Source organism: Camarhynchus parvulus, chromosome 28, assembly GCF_901933205.1.
Source record: "Camarhynchus parvulus chromosome 28, STF_HiC, whole genome shotgun sequence".
Lineage (NCBI taxonomy): Eukaryota > Metazoa > Chordata > Aves > Passeriformes > Thraupidae > Camarhynchus > Camarhynchus parvulus.
In genome coordinates, this window is record NC_044598.1 from 5,700,639 (window position 1) to 5,713,099 (window position 12,461).

The 12,461-nt window shown below is 45.7% G+C and overlaps 1 protein-coding gene across 3 annotated transcripts in view; it reads right to left on the reverse strand.

The window, feature by feature from the left end:
- Positions 1-12,461, reverse strand: part of LOC115914230 (excitatory amino acid transporter 4-like) — a 37,822-nt gene that overhangs the window by 14,231 nt on the left and 11,130 nt on the right. For all 3 annotated transcript variants that reach the window (XM_030966639.1, XM_030966640.1, XM_030966638.1), the window contains exon 2: positions 8,844-8,960. The gene's annotated coding sequence lies outside the window, so the exon portion shown is untranslated. The remainder of the gene's footprint in view (positions 1-8,843; positions 8,961-12,461) is intronic.

Genomic DNA, 12,461 nt, shown 5'->3' on the forward strand with positions numbered 1-12,461 from the left:
CACCCTTATAAATGAGACTACGTTCTCCATAAATTACACACCTAGTATCTTCCACTTTGACCCAGATAAATGCCTATAGTGAACTGAAGACATTGCCTTAAGGAGGAGCGTCTTTGTGGTACAAGATTGCAAGGTCATGCACAGAAGGTGGAGATCAACCTCTATTCTGAGACAAGGTTTGTTTGCATGCATAGGTGCTAATGCTTTCATGAGGTTCAGAACAGCAGACACACCTGAGGTGGCCCAGCCAGGTCACTCTAAGCCCTCCCAAGGCTAAGCTGCACAAAGACCACTGGCAAAGAGGATGTGTATTTGCTGCAGGAACCTAGCAGTGCTGCTGTGGTCACCCCAGCTTTTAAGTCAGCAAACAGCATTCCATGGATTTTGGTCCACTCATTCCAGCTTGACCAAGCATTGCATTCCTTACTATTACCATTACCTTACCATTACTCCACTTTTATCTGTTGCAGACAATACACACTAGACTGTGTGAAAAGTTTGCCTATCTTCCTTCCTTTTGCTGTGTGAAAAGTTTTCCTTCCTTCCTTCCTTCCTTCCTTCCTTCCTTCCTTCCTTCCTTCCTTCCTTCCTTCCTTCCTTCCTTCCTTCCTTCCTTCCTTCCTTCCTTCCTTCCTTCCTTCCTTCCTTCCTTCCTTCCTTCCTTCCTTCTTCCTTCCTTCCTTCCTTCCTTCCTTCCTTCCTTCCTTCCTTCCTTCCTTCCTTCCTTCCTTCCTTCCTTCCTTCCTTCCTTCCTTCCTTCCTTCCTTCCTTCCTTCCTTCCTTCCTTCCTTCCTTCCTCACACCAGACTATGTGAAAAGTTTGCCTTCCTTCCTTCCTTCCTTGCCAGTCCTGTTTTTCACAGCTACACCTGAGAAAAAGAAACTGCAAGATTCTTTCAGTTCATTGAGATTGTGCCACCTGAACCTGACAGCAGGTTTAGAAACTATGATTTCAATCCCCTTGTGTCCCACAATAAACTCGTATCATTTATAGCCTTCCAGATATAGAGTTCAACAAATGACCCAGAACAGGTGACACTGGAACACACCTAGGTGGGTTTAAATGTCTCCAGAGGGAGACTCCATGACTGGCTTGGGCAGCTGTTCCAGTCCTCTCCCACTTTCAATGTCAGGAAGTGCTACCTCATGCTGACATGGAACTTTTTGTGGTTTCGTTTAAGGCCATTACTCCTTGTCCTGTTGCTTGGGCATTAGGACTTCCTAACATCCAGTCTGATCATTCCCTGGCATGACTTTGGACCATTCCCAGTTGTGCTGCCCCAGGATCTCAGAGAGAACACTCCAGCACCTCCCTCTCCACATTCCCTCCTGAGGAAGCTGCAGAAAGCAATGCATCCCAGCCTCCGTTTCTCTGAAGGAGACAAGCTCACTCAACTGCTCCTTGTAGGACATGCCTTCCAGCTCTTCACCAGAAAGTTCACCCTACATTCCCTTTCCCTGGACATGTTTGAGGACATTCACAGGTCCCTCTCTGCTCTTCAGCCGCTCCTCTCCCAGTTTAGACTTGTACTCAGTGTTACTCCCTCCCAGCTGCAAAAATAGCACTTGGACTACTTCCATTTCATGCCTGAGATAGCCCAATGGTCCAATTCATCAAAATTCTCCTTTGAGGCCTCTTGTTTCTCAAGAAAGTCAATGGCACCTCCCTGTTTGATTTTGTCAGCAAGCTTGCTAATGGGATATTCAATTCCTGCATCTGGATCATGGATAAAAATACTGAACAGTACTGGCCCCAGTGTTAAGCCCCAAGGACACCACCAGTGACCACTCACCAGCCAGACACAGGCCCATTCATTACCACCATTCAAGCCCTGCCGTCCAGCCGGCTCTTTACACTGCACACCATCAACTTGACCCTCCCACAGCTGGACAACTGTCCAGAAGGATGCTGTGAGGGACAGTATCAAAAGCTGCACTAAAGCCAGGAAAACTGCATGCACCACCTACCCTTTATCAGCTTGGGGTGTGACTTCATCCTAGAAGGAAATCAAACTCGTTAGAGAGGACTTTTTCTCTGTAAACCCATGTTGAAGATTGCATTATTCTTCAAATACGTTTCAGTAGTATTCAGGAGGACCTTCTCCATAATCTTTCTAGAAACTGAGGTTAGACTCATCGGCCTTTGTGTAGTTCTTTGTGTCTTCCTTTACACCTTTCTGGTGGATTAGAATAACACTGGCTTGCTTCCCAGTCAGCAGGGATGCCGTGTGACTTCTTACAGTAGAGCAACTGAGGCAATCAATTCCAAAAGAAGAACAACCAGAGAAACTTTCAAGCCCCAGTCACTCTTCTTCTTACTCCCAAACTACTCACTCTTCATCAAATGACCCAGCACACATTGGTAATGTGAAGTACTACCTTACTTTGACGTGGAAAGTTCCAAACAGTTTAGTGAAGTCAAAAGACACATTGATTACTCTAAAATCACCCACCTCAGACTTTCTACACACAAACCAAACTTTTCCTTTGCTGTGGTGACCTGAGAGAAGACCCACGTTGAGTAGGGAAAAGTGGGCTCCTCCTCCTGCAAATCTTGCCTTTCTTAGAGTTGGACCATACCACAGCAATGGCACAATTTCCTGTACAGGGAAGGTGGGAGCAGAACCCACAGATATAAAAGGACTCACACAATTTTTTCTCCAGATGTCTCCCCATCTGGAAAATGTATTTTTGTCCAAACAAAAGGAAATTTCTATTTTGATATGAGAAAGTACAGGATTAATCATTAGATCCCATGTTGCACCATGTGTTCAGCTGCCTTTTAGAGCAAAAGTTATTGCACAGAAGGAACTCATTAGCAGATCTTGCTCCTTTGATGTCCCCACCCTCTTGCTGTCTTGCTCCCTTTCTCTATTTGCATATTTTGCAACAGAGCAGCCCCCTCCACAGCACATTCTCTCTGTGATGCTGGTCTGGAATTTTGTAAATGTTCTCTATTGCATGAGCAGGAAGTTCTCAGACTCTTGCAGTAAAGTCACAAAAATTCTCTTGTCAATGGCTTGGATTTTCCTTCTTGTGAGGAAGAAGGTAGCTTTGCTCTCTCGGTGAAGGTTGTTCTATCAGTGACTGCTTCACCAGTCTCCACTCTGCCAGAAACACCAAGATATTTGACAGACTATTTTTGGAGGTAACTTCAAGGTTTGAGCAGGGAGCACAAGATATTTTGCAAGAAGGATCAGTGTTGCAAAACTAATACCTAGTTTCTGGCAATGAGGTTTCACATAAACAGAGGAATTTTTGCTATTTTAGAGGTATCAGTCAGATGTTGGTGAGAGTGAAAAATGGGAAGGAAGGCTTCTGCACTACATTTTGTCCTGCCCTTTGCACATTTTTCTGTGTTTATCTCCCCATCTACCCAAGGAGATTTCCAAAATGGGGGTGGAGTGCAATAGAGATTAAGCACTTATAAAGAGCTAGAAAACAGGGAAGCTCTGAATCAACTGAGATGCATCTGTTCCTCGTTGTACTGAACATTGAAGAACATCTGTCCTCTTTATCTTTTGTCTCTGTTAAAGCAGCCAACATCAGAAAAGCCGACATCAAAAAAGCATTCAGTGTGCAGCATCTTCCTGTGAGCATGTTTTAAAAGTAGAAAGTATTAAAATTCTGGCGGAAGGGAGACTGGAGATAGCCATGGCACACTCACAGTGCTGGAGAGCCAAATGTGGAAGCATCAGGGCAGATTTGCATCCCCTTCTCACAAATTGTATAATTTTGGTCCCACAAAGTTCCACATTCAAAATCTGAGAGTAAAATATTGTACACAGCAGAGAAACTTCTTGAAATAGTGTCTTGAATATAATCTTTGATAACAGGCTCTGTAAAGACACACAGACTCCCACATTTTGACCATGCCCCTCTCCCAAAGAAAAGGCCAGCTTCTTTAAAAGAAGAACTAGGGGAGCTGGAGAAGTAAAAAGCAATGTTCAAATGTATCTAGTTGAAGGAAAATCCACATCAGTAAGGATATGGCTTCAGTGTCAGATCAGTCAGAGTTTTAAAAACTTTTGTAAAGGCTCATGCATGAAAGGTTTTTAAAGCAATGGATATGAAAGGGAATGAAAGGGGAGATCCCCTTTTCATCATCACTTTTGGTGACAGGATGCCAACAGAGATTTCAGTTGAGATTTCCAAAAAGAAAGTGTGCAGAGGGCTGAGCTGTTCATCTGCTCACAAGTGACAGGAAGAATGATCTGCTCTATGCATAAATGAAAAGCAGTAAACACAGAAAGAAAAACTCTCAGTTCCAATTTCTTTGTGAGTTGACTCACAAAGAAACTGGAAAGACCACAGAAAAGCACACACTGACAGAAGAAAGTACTAGGAATTATTTGGGAGACATTAGGGGACAAAGAAGAAAATATTCCATCCCTGAGAGGATGAGTGGTAACTGGGATGGAGTTAATTTTCCTTCTAATAGTTGGTACAGTGCTGTGTTTGAAATTTCGAGTGAGAGTAATCTCAGAATTGGTCTTCTGATAAAGGGAAAATGCCAAGACATGAATCTCACTTGTGGGAATGATACAGCTTTCACACTGCAACATTAAATGCTTGAAACTTGTATTTAGAAACCCATAGACACAAATATTGCTACATCACAACAACAGAAGAAAAATGAAATTATTCAGACAAATTTCAAGTTGCTTGCTGAAGAAATTTTGCATTTAACTCAGATTCTAGGAAAGCTGCTGTGCAAGTCTTCAATTACTTACTTTCTTTGTTGTGCAGGCTTAACTTCAGAAAAAACCCAGCCAAGTTTGACTGCTATAAAGCTGTCATCACTGAAATGTTTCTACGTTCAGTTATTCAAACATCAAGAGGCAGGCTATAAGTATTTATAAATTTTTCTTCATGTGCTGCAAAGTTTTGCACTGTCTGTATTAAGATGGTTTGCATCCATGGGAGCTCACAAGCAAGCTCCTCCTGAGCCATGCATGTTTCAGACTATCTGCAGAGATGGAGGGCAGACTTTCCTCAGAAATGCACTGGTCATGAATCCAGTCTGTCCCCTGGGCAGGCAGGTAGACTCTCAGTCTGTGTGTTCCACGGTGCTGGGGGAGCCCTGCAGAGCCCCATGGGTGCGGTGCCTGTCACTGGGCAGTATCAGCACAGTGCAGAGCCCAGTGCTGTGCAGCAGGGCTGCATCTGGAGGCAAGATCTGGGCAGAGCTGGAGGAGATAAGTTGCATCTGCATATGCAGATCTAGACAGCATGTAGATCTGCAGAGGGCACAGTTCCACATGGAAAAACATCTCTCAAGAGGTCAGGGCAGTGGTGCTGGCCAGAGGAGGTCAGTTCTGTGGAGCAGTGATACATCGAGTTTTGCCAGGGAGAACAGACAGTTCTGCTGCCTGCAGAGAAGCTGTTTGACTGTTTGGAACCAAAGGGGATTATTCTCTGTTTCACGTGAGTTTCTCATGCCTTAATACCACTTCATGGCAAGAGGAGAAACTACATGTAGGGAAATAAAAATAAATCTACTTAATGCCTGTATGCAACTCTGCTCTCATTCCAGAGACATGCAACAGCTTAGAGGACACAAAGAAGCAAGTGTTCTGAGCATGGGGGTGGGCTGCAGAGATCTCTGGCCTAGCTTTGTCCAGGTAATGGTTAGAGAAAGGCTGTGGTGGATGAAGAAATATATCTGACTACTTTAAATCGTCCAGACTCAAAATCAAACCCCTAATAACAGTTTCTTAAGGCCTACATCTGGTACATCACCCCTGGGACCACAGAACTCCCAGGACATCCCAGGTGGGACCAGCACTAGAGTCCAGAAACTCTGCTGTGCTTGTGCCAGCAGGTTGAGAGAGGTGATCCCTCCCCTCCGACTCAGCACTGGTCAGGCCACAGCTGGCATGCTGTGTCCAGGTCTGGGTTTCCCAGTATGGATATAGGGAAGAGAGTCCACTGAAGGACTGCAAAGGTGATGGAGGGACTGGGGCATCTCCCATGAGGAAAGACTGGGAGATCTGGGACTGCTCAGCCTGAAGGAGAGAAGGCTTGGGGTAGGTCTTATCAATGTACACCTGCGGGGAGGGTGTGAAGAATTCAGTGCCAGACCTTTCTCAGTGTTGCACAGTGACCATGAGAGGTGGCAGACGTGAATTGAAGTACCAGGAAATTCTTCTTAAGAATAAAGAGTGTCTTTGCTGCTGCAAGACAGACTGAACACTGGGGCAAGCTGCCCAAAGGGGCTAGCGGGGTGTTCTCCATTCTTGGAGGTATTCAGAAGCTGTCTGTACATAGTCCTGAGCAACCAACTGTGGCTGACTCTGTTTTGGGCAGAGGGGTTGCACTAGGTGATGTTTAGGGATCCCTGACAACCTCAGCAATGCTGTGACCTTCCTTCTGCTGATGTGCTGTGAGACAAAGCTTTACGAGATTTCAGACAGCACTGACACATCCTGTCCATGGCAGTGTCCTGGAGGTGATTTACACTTATAATTAGCACAGAGACATGGTTGGTTCTCCACTATTCTCTCACCCTGTGACCCCTGCACAGCACTTCTGTACTGCACTGAAAGACAAACAAGAAAATGCTGCTTCATTGAAACAGCCAAATGCCACTTGTGGCTGCTGGACAGATTGTGAGGACTCAGGGGTGACACAGCAGAGGGGGAGCAATCAATCAAGTGGATCCACTGTGAGATAATCCTCTTGAAAGGGGAAGGTCCTGACCACTGGCAGGACATGGCATTACAGGGCATTCTTGCCATGGTGTGTGGGATTGGAAAAAATAACAAAAATTTCAGATGAAGACTGTGTCTGCCTTCTTGCCCTGTGCTCCACTATCTCATGAGGCAGAACACAGCTGCCATCTCATGCCTGCTTCCCCTGCCCTCACATGGACATGCTGACACAGCTTTCTGATTACTAATGTGTCCAAGAGATATCAGCTGATGATCAAATAACCTGCCCCAAGAGAGGCAAAAATCTGCATATCACACACAGCAGAGGAGAGCTCCACTCTTCAGAGCGTTCAGGCACTTGGCTGGGACAGGCCCAGCTGTCAGTATTCAGAAAAAATGGATGGGAAACAATGACTAAAATGCAGCTGCTTTACACATTGTCCCACTATTGCTAATGTCTGTAGAAGAACACAAAAAGGGGTTAATCTAATTAGCCAGTTTTACTCCTGGGACTGGCAGAAGTCAGCCAAAATAGAAATGCCCATTGCAAACCCTCTCCCAGGTTTACCAGCCTCCAGGGGCTGGTGGAAGAGAGGCAATATAATCCCAAGACAGCAGTGTTTGGTACAGTGTGTACCATCACACCCTGCCAGGGGCATGGCACATGGCACACGGTCAAGCCATGCTGCTGAAAGGATGACACTGGAAAAGCATGTCAGGTGTCCCCCTCAATGACAGCTGCCCCAGGCTCCCTCTTCCCTCTGCTAATGCAACCCCATTTTAGTTTTCATTGCTGAAAGCCAGACAGACTGTGAAATAACCAGCACCTTGGAGTCCACTGTTTCTCTTGTCTCCAAGGAAACTCTGCTTTATGTTCAACATCAAAACCAGCAGAATTTTCAGTGAGGGAAGTCTCTGCAGGTGGCAGCAAGGAAGCACCCAAGGTGGGAGAAGAAGGAGAAATCTCTGCAGAAGGAGAGGCGTTGGAAAGTGTTATGCACAGTTAGGCACATATGGAAGGGCAAGGCAAGGGGTTACTGAAAAATCTGTGCCAGTCTTTCCGCGGTGGACTTTTGGTGCTGGGTCACCAAGGGAGAGGAGTTAAATAGCCCATCCTCACATGGTGGGAGGGGAGGCTCAGTGCTTATGAGGAAGGGGCATGTCACTCTGCTCAGTGGTCTGAAAGTTGCTGTTGGCAGCTCTCAAGTTCTACTGGCTTTTAAGCAGACCATGGACACTCCAGAGTGGGAAGCTACAGTCCCCCTACTGCCAGCTGAGTAAAAAGAGGTTCTTTGTGGGGATTGTCTTTGCAAAGATGGCAAAGGAGGAGCAGATGTCCCCACTCCCACCTGACATCTCCTCATTGATAGCTCAGTGCCTGTGATCAGGAGAATTAAATCCAGCCGTTGTGCTATTGCCTGGGCTTTTTTTTCAGTCCTGAGGACCAGGATCTCTATCCTCACAGGGTTCATAGACTCCCCTTGGCTGGAGACATCCTTACCCCTCATGCTATTAGATCCTTTGCAGCCTGGCCCATTGCTTGTGCTTGGGAAGGGAAATACAAGCTGAAAGCAGTGCAACCAAAGAGCCTATGTTGAAAATTTCCATTCACAAGCCCAACTCAGCCATCTTTGCATTGCTAAAGCAGTCCCTGGAAGGGCTTTCTGCTCAGCAGGGCATTTCTCTTTCTTGATACCTGTCAGCAAGCTACCTCCCAGACAACTCCTACCACAACAATGGACCCAGGAAGAGAACAGATCTGTTCAGGGCCCAGTCACTGGCCCATCTCTGTGAGAGCACCAGCTAAAGGGAGAGGAATCTACAATAGGCAGGAATTTCAGCCCAGTTGAGCTCTACAATGACAGTGATCACCAGCAGAGCAGTGGGTTTGGGGCCTAAGTACAAAACTGGAGGGACAAGTGCCACTCTCCACAATGCTCCCTACTCATGCCAAGGTCCTGTGATAAGGTTGTGTCGCTCAAGCTTCCCACAGGCATTTAACCCCAACCCAAGACACAGAATCACATATTTAGAGCACCCCCCACTGGGCAGCTCCCTGTCCTAAAGCAGATGAGAGCTATCCCTGCCACTCTCATGCACATGCCCAAGGAAATACCCTTCCCTGCTTCAGCCCCTAGTACTGGCATCACTCTTATTCATGCATTCAGATTCACTGATAAAACCACTCACCTGGAACCACTGCAGGTTGCCAAGCACAGAGGGAAGCAAGTAGTTTTCGTCTTGGGGGATTATTCTGCGTTGTTTTGTTCTTTAATTCTTTCAAAGGCAGGAAGCAGGATTTTCTCCCTAGAAAAGTACAGTGTTAGCAGAGACCTCTGAGCAATACCTCCTGAGAGAGGAAAGGAAGACTGTATATGCTCAGGATACATGGCAGAAAGGGGTGGGGGAGTGGCATGTAGGAGGAGACAGAAAAAATCTTTGATGATTGCACCAGACCAGAGCACAGAAAGCACCTGTCATCAGGAGGTTGCATAGAGCCCTTATTGGGTTTCGCAGTACCAGTGGGTTTGCACTTTCTTCTGCCTCCTCACACAAGCTTCAAGGACAGCTAGCAATAACAAAGAGCAGGGCAGCTGTTAAATGAAAATCAAATCTCATCCCCATTCCATTCCTGCCCTTACAAGGGTTCCTTCCACAAGGGAGGCTGCATGCATCCAGCAGCAACAGCTGAGTATTGGACAGGCAGGTCCTTCACTGGTCCAGTCTGTGTGTACAGGACCTATGAGATCCAGAGACTCCTGTGGTTTGTCCAGATCAGCCTTAGGGGATAGACATGTGTCTGTGCCTCAGCCAAACTGCTGCAGCTTCTCTTCAATGTATTAGGCACATCTTATGGAGGAATCAGTTCACTGAGCATGCAAAGGAAATACAGTAGCTGTACAGTCTGTCAGGGAAACAGACTCTGCTTCCAAGGAAACAGGCGAAACTGCCACTGCTCACTGGTTTCTTAAATATTGATTCCTGATGCAGTTTCTTAGATAAAAGTCCCACATTTCAAAATTTTGATCAATGCACTATGTCAAAACCACAAGTCAGGTTACAGGTGTGAACACCACACAGCCCACTCTGGCCTCTGAATGTGGCAGAGTGAAAAATTATATCCAGAAATCAAGCCACAGCATTAAAGTCTGTTTCTAGCCCTACCAGATACAAGACTCACAATGGACATAGTTGTTTAATGAAAGTAGCCTTCTCCTTAATTCAGGTGGCCCCATTGTAGGGATTTTGCTGTGTGCTCTGGCTTTGGCATACCAAGGCTGACATGTTGTGTCTGCAGCTGGAGCTTGCCAGAGAGTTTGAACTCATCTAGTCAGGCATAGGTCAAAGGCAAAGCATCATGTTCATTTTATAGATGATGCTGGAAATTAAATCCCCCCCAAATCCTGTGTCCTCATCAGCTGTAGGAAGAGGAGAACTGGACCTCTTCAGCCCAGGTTACAGAGAGCAACTCCCAGGACCAAATGGCTTTTTCAGACATTGATCATAGAATTGTTTAGGTTTGAAAAGAACTTTAAAATCATTGAGTGCAACCATAAATCAGGATGGTGATTAGATGGGACTTCGCTCAATGAGCCATTTGGAGTCATGACTGTGTCTGTCATTCTCCCTTGTTTAAACTTGTTCCAGACACAAGGCATCGTTGCATTAGGAGACAAGGACACACTCTCTGAATCCAATAAATTGCTTGGTCTTCACATGATTCCATGGCTAATGACTCTAATCTTCTTACTGAAGGTTCAAGAACATTCTCAGGTCATGCAAGTGTCAGCTGGGGACTGTAAATTCAAGTACTGTGCTCTGCAAGGTTTGTCATCTTTCCAGAAAAACACATATTGGAATGGGCTACCGAAGAAAATATTTTTATTCCCAAATTAATACTTCTAGTTTTGGAGAACAGGTGTGCTCTGCCTGTACCACGCACCAAAACCCTGCAGAACTGTGGCTGAGAGGCAGTCCAGCCACAGACGTACAGGGAGACTGATTGTGGTGGCCCAACCTGGCACATGGTTGATTTTCTTTGCTTTCTCTGATGGTTCACATTGGCCATTGCTGAGGCAGTCCCAGAGAAAGGGTATCTCCTATTCCACATGCTCCTGCTTCTCATTTGCTTGGCCAGAAGCTGCTCTGGCAGAAGGGCCCCTGGCAGCACTGTTGGCACTGCTGGGGGCTGATGACCTGTAGCAGAGCACTCCTATGTGGGACTAGTGCATTTCTGGTGCTACCCAGAGTGGCAGAGCAGCTGCACACTTGGCCACCTCTCAAATCCTGTTCTATTGCCTGATTCCACCTCAGGCAGCAGTGTTTAGCTAACAGTGAATGGTTGTCCTTTCCACCTCCTATGCCTGAAGTCCAGCTTGGCTCCTAGAATCTCTCTTAATTCCTACCCTGGTTTTTAATCCCCTGGTTAGCACCCATAGGCCTTTTTAAGCCACAAACTTGCAGTTACAAGTGCCTTAAACCTTCTCTTTTGGTAACTTTTTCCATATTTTGACTTGTACCTGTGGCAATTTCCAGGCAACTTTGTGTTATTAAATAGGACACAGAGCAGCAGCCTGAAGCTATGGAGGAGGTGAAGAGCTCTGCTCCCTCAGGACGGAGCTGCCTGATGCCTAGGCAGTCTTTCCAGGGTAAAGCAATCCTTGCGTACAAACTCCATGGTCAGCTAACTCTCCCAAGTCTCTCCTCATTCTAGGACTGCCAGGCACACTTGATCATCCACATCAGAGGCCATATGATGCTCTAAGTTTTCAACAATGGGTAAAAACGAAACTCACAATGTCACCTTGTGAGAGGCAATGAGAAAAGACATGGCAACTGCACCTCCTGTCATGGAGTCTCCTTCCAGAGGGTGTTCTGATGCTGTCCTTGCACAGCTGCTTGAAGATAAAGGAGGGGCTTGATGGGAAACAGCTTTCCAAAATCAGCCCCCTGGAAATTTCCTCCACTAAGCGCCTTTCAAAATTATTTTGGCTAATTCCACAAGTAGACAAAAAGTATTACATAGGGACAGGGCAGTTTTGCACCCTTTCCATCCTTAGATACGTCCTCGGTCTGTATTGATGCCCTTTTCTCTAGTCCTAGAAACAGAAGCCAGACACAGGATGATAAAAAGGGGGATGTTTATATAAGGATCCTCAGGTCCACAATCCATTAGGTGAAAAATGCTGAAGATGCTTGCCCCAAGTAACCCATGTACCATTTTTATAGATTCTGCAAATTAATATATCTGACAAGACCCTCCCCCAATTAGAAGTACACTCCATAAAGTAATGCCCCCTAGCTCTAGCACCATCTAAATCCTCCTCCCTCAGATAAGGACCAGGCCCTGTTTATAAGAATATGTCTCCAAGAGCTGGTTTCAACCTTGGTTTCTAAGGAGAACCAAGACAGCATAAGGGTACTGGAATTTGTTTTGTCTTTCTGCCCAGGAAAATACTGAAACTAAGTTAAAATAATAGACTACAAAGCTACAAATATATGTGCAAAGAATACAGAAAATATATAAAAGAAAGAAAGGCATAAATCCAGACAGCATCAGTATGTCTGCCCAAATTGGAAAGACCCAGATCCTAAACAAGTGAAGTTCTGGGCAAATAACTCTTGAGACAAATTTTGACAAAGGGCTTGTGTGTCTAAAGGACAGGTTTGCAGGTCCAGCAGAACAAGTCCTTCTTTATCACCTCTACTTTTTAAGAAAGACTGATTTCTATTGGATCTTTAAAAAGCAAAACACCTATAACTGGGCTAAGAGTTGACTCATAATGTAATAAGGTAAATCTCCCATGT